Source organism: Felis catus, chromosome B3 (assembly GCF_018350175.1).
Source record: "Felis catus isolate Fca126 chromosome B3, F.catus_Fca126_mat1.0, whole genome shotgun sequence".
Classification (NCBI taxonomy): domain Eukaryota; kingdom Metazoa; phylum Chordata; class Mammalia; order Carnivora; family Felidae; genus Felis; species Felis catus.
Window position 1 is genome coordinate 111,945,185 of NC_058373.1, and position 7,200 is coordinate 111,952,384.

Genomic DNA, 7,200 nt, shown 5'->3' on the forward strand with positions numbered 1-7,200 from the left:
TGTGTGACCAAAATGCTCCATATTGGTAAATTAGAAAAATGGAAATTCAAACATGAGGGAATTTTTTTTTCTTACCTACTAAATTGGAAAAAGTTAAAAAGGAAAAAAAAATTTTTCCATGCTGTATCAGTGGGATTGTAAGCTGGTATGATCATTTTGCAGAGTAATTTGGCAGTATCTATTAAAGTGAAAAACGTTCAAGGTGCCTGGGTGGCTCAGTCAGTTAAGTGTCCAACTTCAGCTCATGTCATGATCTCACGGGTTCGTGAGTTCCAGCCCAGCATCTGGCTCTCTGCTGTCAGCGCAGAGATCACTTCAGACCCTCTGTGTCCCTCTCTCTCTGTCCCTCCCGCACTCGCACACTCTCTCTGTCTCTCTCAAAAATAAATAAACATTTTTTTAAAGTTAAAAATGTTCATACGCTATGAGTCAGTGATTCAGTTTCTCCATATCTCCCCCAGAAAAACAATTATCCATGTACTCAGAACGCAGGTCCAAGAATTTTGTGGCAACTTTGTTTGCAATAGCAACAAGTCCATGGTCCAAAATGACCATCAAAATGGGATTGGCTAAATAAAGTGTAGTTTATTCATACCACACACACGCACACACCTGTATAGCAGTTTTTAAAAAATGTACTATATGTACTGACATGGAAGGATCTTCAAGACCTATTGTGGTATGAATAAAAATCAAGCTGTAATACGACACTTAATATGATAACATATATAAACACACTCATGCACATTAAATGATATTATATTTTTTTCTATGGGTATAGATACCACAGGTGGTTTGATGCATAGTAAGTGTATAGAAGATGACACATCAAACTGATGGCGTGAGTCTTTCCTGGGGTGGAGGTGAGGGCTAGACATGGTGTTCAAAGAAGACATCAGCCTTACCTGTAAAGTTTAAGGTTTTTAAAAAGAGAATATATTTCTGTAATACTTGTATAATTAAAATTAATGAAATCTATTCTTATACTAAAAAGAAGAAAACCTTTCTTAATCTTTGTTCATAAAACTCCTGGAAGAGCCAGGGAATCTGAGCTATAAGCAAAATGGTGCCTTGGGTGATTTGCCAGGAAACCTGCTAAGTGGAAGGCACTGTGGTTGTCATGGAGATGGCTATCCTTACCACAAACCATCCTATGCTCTAGCCACATGTCAGCTTCTCCCATTCAGTGTCATGCTTTTAAATCTCGGTTTAAAAACTCAACTGTAATAATGCAATCCCTATCACTTACTAAAATGTAACATCTTATTTAATCCTTTATCTTCTCCCTCTCTCTGTCTCTCTGTCTTACTCCAGCTGAGGTTATGTACTTTTAGAGATGTTAAATAGCCTGTCCCAGGTCTGCTGACCAATATGTGGTAGAGTCTGTCCTAACCCCAGGGGCTATACTTTCAATAATGTAAACTGTGTTACAAAGTCACAAACATCTTTGTAGTTTTGTTAAATTCAGAATATCAACTTCCTGTCAGGAGTTTTCCTGGGTTTCTCTGCCACTTAGGTCATGGCCACCTGCTGCATTGCTTTGTGACAAAATGACAGCTGGTTCATTCTGGGAGAAAAATCTACCATAGCATGAGGTGTTATTCAAGCCAGTGCAACGAAGAAGCTCAAAGACAACTACATACTAAAGGAATTACTGAGAGATTAGGAGTAATCCTCAATTGCAAGACTACGTCAAATATGTTTTAAGTTAATTTTAGGAACAAAACTAATCAATATTAGCAGAGGTTAAAGTCTGACAATAACGTAAGCCTTGCAAGATTCTCCTAGGATACAATGTGCTCCCTCCTCTAAATTCTGGAAATTTTTTTATATCAAAATTAAAGGTTTTCCAGTGCTTCCAGGCCTGCTCTCACAGCTGAACCATTCCTGTCAGGCAAAGAACACAACTGAACAACATCCAAGGTTACAGAGGCGTGCCTCTGGCCAGAGGTCCCCACAGCAGGCACCCTGCTGGAGATCTCCTTTGGAGAGGAGGCAGGCTTTTGCTGTGGAGAGAAGGGCTTTTGAGAGATGTTTTGGGAATAACTTCTGAGTGGAGGGGGCAGTGGGTTTACAACCAGAGCTGTGATTCCTTCTCTTCCGATTTAAAAAAAATAAATAAATTAATCCCTATTTGGATTCTTACTTGAGAACAGGTGTGTCTATGAATAATACATAGATGGGCAGGCCACACACAGATCTGAAGGCCCAGAAGCCTGAAAGTAAATGAGACCCAGAGTGTGAAGATTACACAGTAGATTTTAAGTAGCATCACGTAAGCAAGGAAAAACCTGGGAAAGCACAAAACACACTCTGCAAATAATAAGCACATCTAAGCCCCTGGCTATGTACGCAAGCACATCTCCTCTCAGATAATGGTAATTGCAAGTCGCTAGGTTCCCATTTGAGGAGAGGGGAGATAAATCAAGAAATGCAATCTAAAAAAAGATTGAAGCATTAGGGTTTTAATGAACGATGTTTCAGGGCAGAGAATTAAGGACATTTAAATCTTCCTTTCTGGGTTAGAACTCCTTCCTGCTCCTTAAACTCAGCAGGGATTGGCATAAGAGGAAAAATGGTTGGGGCAGCAGATGCAGGGTGGGGTGGGTGGCTGCAGAATTCCTGGGTCCATTCCAAGATTACACTCCTGGCCTCCGACAGCTCACCTCTGACTGGTCTGCCCACCGAGGCCAAGATGTGTGGTTTTCATTTGTTAAACATGACATAATGCCTTGACATCATATGGATTAGGGAGATTAAACTCCAGCAAAACCTTGTGATGCGGGATTTCTAACCAGCAGGGTCTCAGCCTAGAGCTCTCTGGGAGAAACAGGAAGAGGATCTTGAAAAATGTGCCCTCGGCCGGCCTGAAGAACATGAGGAAGGATCTCCGACTCTTTGATTTAGTCCTTTGAAGACCCACAGTGTTCCCAGATAAAAAGGAAGCCTTGATCATCACTGAGACTCCTCTTCTTTCCAGTAAGGAAGTACTGCTGGCCAAGAAGGGTAGTTTGAGATCTCAACAGCTTTAATGTGCATGCATGCATGCGTGCATGTGCGCGTGCGCACGCGCGCACACACACACACACACACACACACACACACACACACAGTACATATGCTTCTTATCAGCTCTGTTGTGCAAAGACTTTTCATAGGTAAAGGATTTGGGTTTTTATCTTGCCCAAATCCTTTCAGGTATTGTCTTGAGGTAGGACAAGTTCCTTTAACCTTGCCTCATTTGAAAATGTAAGAAGAGAAATATTATCCCCTGTCCATCCTGAGCCCATAAGTAAAATGACCCCACATTTATGAGCAGAAGATATTTGGAGCTATAGCAGAAAGCAGATTAATACGGAACTGAAAACAGACAGATCCCTTAAAAGTCTGCCCACAGTGCAGAATTGGTAATAGATGAACCTCTTTCCCATTACAGCAACAATACCACAAGGCAGGATTTGTTTGCAAGAGAATAGATTGGCAAACAAGCTGGGACTAGAAGGTGGCTCCCACCTTGCTCTACAGCCTGAGCATGGCTGAAGAGGAAGAGGAAACCAAGGTAGTGGCAGGCTCCCACAGGAAGCAGAACAAGGGGCTGCACAGAACACCCCAGCCTGTTCTCTCTCTCTCTCTCTCGATGGCTGGCCTTACAGGTGGAACCCCCCCCCCCCACCAGGTCATTCATGGTTAGAGCCAAGGAGGGTTGGGCTGGGTTGGGTTGGCAGGTAGCTTGCCCTTTATTCTCCCCCTGATGGAATCATTTGTCATGGTGACAGAGGCATTGGAGTGGAGGGATAAAGGGCACATTGACATCTGCGACCCAACTTTGTATTCTGGTTCCACTGTGTATGAGCTGTGTGACCTTAGACAAGGCAGAATACAGTGTGGCCAGAAGGCAGATGAGAGGAGGTGAGTGGTAGGAAGGAGCCCTAGAAAGGGCTGCAGAGCCTTAGGTACCAGAGATGGGGTGGCAGCTTTATTCTGGGGCACATACCATGGGTCCTTCCTGGGAAAACCTCACCCTGGCTCCCAAGCCCCAGCTTGCCCATCTTTGTGAGTCACTTTCTAATACCTCTTTCCTGACTCTTCTCCGGGCCCTCCCACACACCCATTTAGCACTGCCTGAGGCAAGCCACCCGGTCACACAGACCTTTAATAGCGAGTGAAACAGTAGCAGGTGTCAGAGCTGAGAGAGGAAAAAAAAAAATCTCAATCCCCACTGGAGGGCGAAGATCATTTTCTTTCTGCATTTCCATTTAAAGGGAGAAGTGAAAAGCATGAAATCACATGCCAACAGGACGAGAGAGTTTAAACCAGAATAACCTTGACAGGAGCAGACACCAGCAGCTTCCAGGTCACAGTTCCCAAAACTGAACTCCTGGGGAGGAATGGAACATGCACACAGGGAAACATAGGCGGAAGTCACCCAGACTTCCAACCTAGGTGCCAACTCTCTACCCACTGGTCTGCTGGACCTTTCTACTTGGATGTGCCTCAGGCACTTAGGCTCACCCTGCCCCACACTCATCCTGTCATCTGTCTTCCAAATCTGCTCCTCCTTTGGGTCTCTTGTCACATGATGACTCCTACCCAAGCCAGAAGTCCAGGGGTCTCCCAGAACTGTTCTCTCCCTATTCCTCCTGCCTTCCTGAACCACCACCAGCTAATCAGCATCTCAGCCCAGCTAGTTCTGTCTCTGTCTCCTTCATGCACATGGCCTCTGTCTGACTCCATCATCTCGCATGGACTCTGAGGCAGCCTCCTGCCAACCCCCATGCCACTCTTTCTCTGATCTAGCCTGTATTTTTCTCCCAAGATGACCTACCCCCTGAAATGCAAATCAAATGATGGAACTTCCCTTCCTAAATTCCTTGAGTGGTTTTCCTTTGCTATCAGGATAAATTCTAAACTCAGGCTAGTGTACGAGGCATTGCAAGCTTTGCCCCTATCTAGTGGTCCAACTTTATCTGCTTGTCTCCTTACCCACCCCCAACTCCATTCTCAACTCTTTCCCTCAGTGTTCCAGGCCCTTTCACACATCATGGCTCTTTGCCTTGTCTTCCTGACGAATTCTTGCCTGTCTCTCCAGATTCCGTGCAGGTGTCTCCCTGTGGACCCTTCCCCCTATCACCTCACGCATGTCCTCTATCACACCAGTGGTTCTCAGGCACCTTTCTGCCTCCCCGACCGGTTCCCTGAGAGCAGGAACTCCATCTTGTTCATTTTAGATCCTCAGGCCCAGGACAGAACCTGACACAAAAGTCTGAACAGGGGTCCATGGAAGATGTGAGCCTGTGAATTGCTCCTTCTTGGGCAGACACACCGTGGAGAGAGACCAGGGACAACTCAGGGCACACAGTGGGCCTAGAATCTTGCCTGGACAAGTCCTGAGCCTCTAGGGCAAGTGGGAAAATTGAGTGCAGACACCAAAGTCCATCAGAATAACAGATGAAACATAAAAATACCAATACCTTGTCCCCATGGTGTCACAGGAGAGAAATCGTTGCCTGCTTCTGGGATTAGAGAGACGCCGATCTTGCATTTTGTCCTATTCTGCAGGAGCATTCTAAAGTGGATTCAGGCCCATCCAACTTCAGAATCTGTAAGAACCAGGACAGAAGGACATCTGAAACACCACTGCTTCACCACTCTATATACACAGGAGGCTGAAAGATGACTTCGCTCACTTTTCTTTTGAGATAAAATTCACAACATAAAAATTACCATTTAACCATTTTTAAAGTATATAATTTAGTGACTTTCATGACATTCGCAATGTTGTGTAACCATCACCACCGTCCACTTCCAAGATATGTCCATTACCCCCAAGGAAACCCCTACCCATTATGTCGTCACTCCCCATTCATCCTGTCCCAACCCTTGGCGGCCGCTAGCCTACTTACCGTCTGTAGATTTACCTGTTCTGACCATTTCATAGAAATGAAGTAACATAATATGTGGTCTTTTGTGTCTGACTTCATTCACTTTGCGTGGTGCTTTGCTGGACATCCATCTTAAAGTGTGCATTAGCACCTCCTTCTAGCTTTATGGCTGAATGATATCCTTTTGTACGACGATCTGATTTGTTTATCCATTCATCAGTCAATGGACGTTAGGTCGCTACCACTTTTTAGCAATTACGAATATTTGGCTGCTATGAAATTTGTGTACAAGTCTTTGTGTGAACATATGGTTTCGCTTCTCTTGGGTATATAGCTGGGAGTGAAATTGCTTCATCAAATGTTTAACATTTTTTGAGGAACTGCCAATATGCTTTCCTCAGCAACTACACTAAATTTTACAGTCCCACCAGCAATGTCTAAGGGTTCCAATTCACTCACTTTCTGAAATCTTAGCTATCTAAGCCAGAAGTCCAGGGGTCTTAACTCCTCATATTGGTATCTTCCTTATAGACCTTCCAAAAATACAACCAATTGGATAGCGACAGAGTCCCAATCTAACATCTGAAATGGGGAAATGGCCTCCAGCCGAACCTGAGCTGATAGCCAACACCTCATCACACATCCTGAGAGACACTCTCCCTGCAGCTGCCCCTGAAGCAGGGCTTCTGAACAGCTCAGAATTGCAAGGACACCTTATGCCCCGTCCCCTAGATCTGTTAGGTATGAACGTGCAAGCATGGTGCCCCCAGGGCCCCCACTTGCAAATCAGATGAGGAAAGAAAAGGGGAGTCTAGATCTCATTGGGAAGTAGAAGGAGTGGAAACAGGCCAGATTCCGGGGAACCATTTTATTAGCCAGAAATTAGTGCTGCTTTCTGCAGAAGCCAGAAGACCGGGAACCCCCTGGGGCAGGGCAGGTGGACCAGCAGCAGGGCACAGAGTGGCAGGCTGCCGGGCAGGCAAAGAGCAGCATCTGCCCTGTCCAGTGGGAGGTGATTCACTGAGGTCTAGGCAGGCATCTTGGCACAGCCTCAAGGCATGGGCATGAGGAGCGGGGCCAGGCCCTTGGGCGACAGATGAGAACGAGGCAGGGTCCTGGCAGGTCTGAGAGGCTGAGCCACAGGACTTCACGCTGCCCCTGCCTGCTGGTTTCACCTCTAGTGAGACACTGTCCCTCCTCAAATTGCATCCCAGTGGTTGAAAACAACACTTCTCTCTAGATCCCTGAACACAGGATGCCCCCGCCATCATTTACACCATTTGCTCCCTGAAAACTTACACCCCCCCCCCCGCAGAAA

The 7,200-nt window shown here is 45.5% G+C and overlaps 1 long non-coding RNA gene across 2 annotated transcripts in view; it reads right to left on the reverse strand.

The window, feature by feature from the left end:
* The window catches only part of LOC109500881, a 76,892-nt gene that overhangs the window by 25,944 nt on the left and 43,748 nt on the right, over nucleotides 1-7,200 (reverse strand). The window contains exons 1-2 of one of the 2 annotated variants that reach the window (XR_006599696.1): nucleotides 5,725-7,152; nucleotides 5,472-5,600 (exon numbers count right to left, since the gene is read on the reverse strand). This is a non-coding gene — a long non-coding RNA (uncharacterized LOC109500881). Of the gene's footprint in view, nucleotides 1-5,471; nucleotides 5,601-5,724; nucleotides 7,153-7,200 lie in introns of those variants that run through there. The other variant, XR_002158708.2, reaches the window with a different exon arrangement.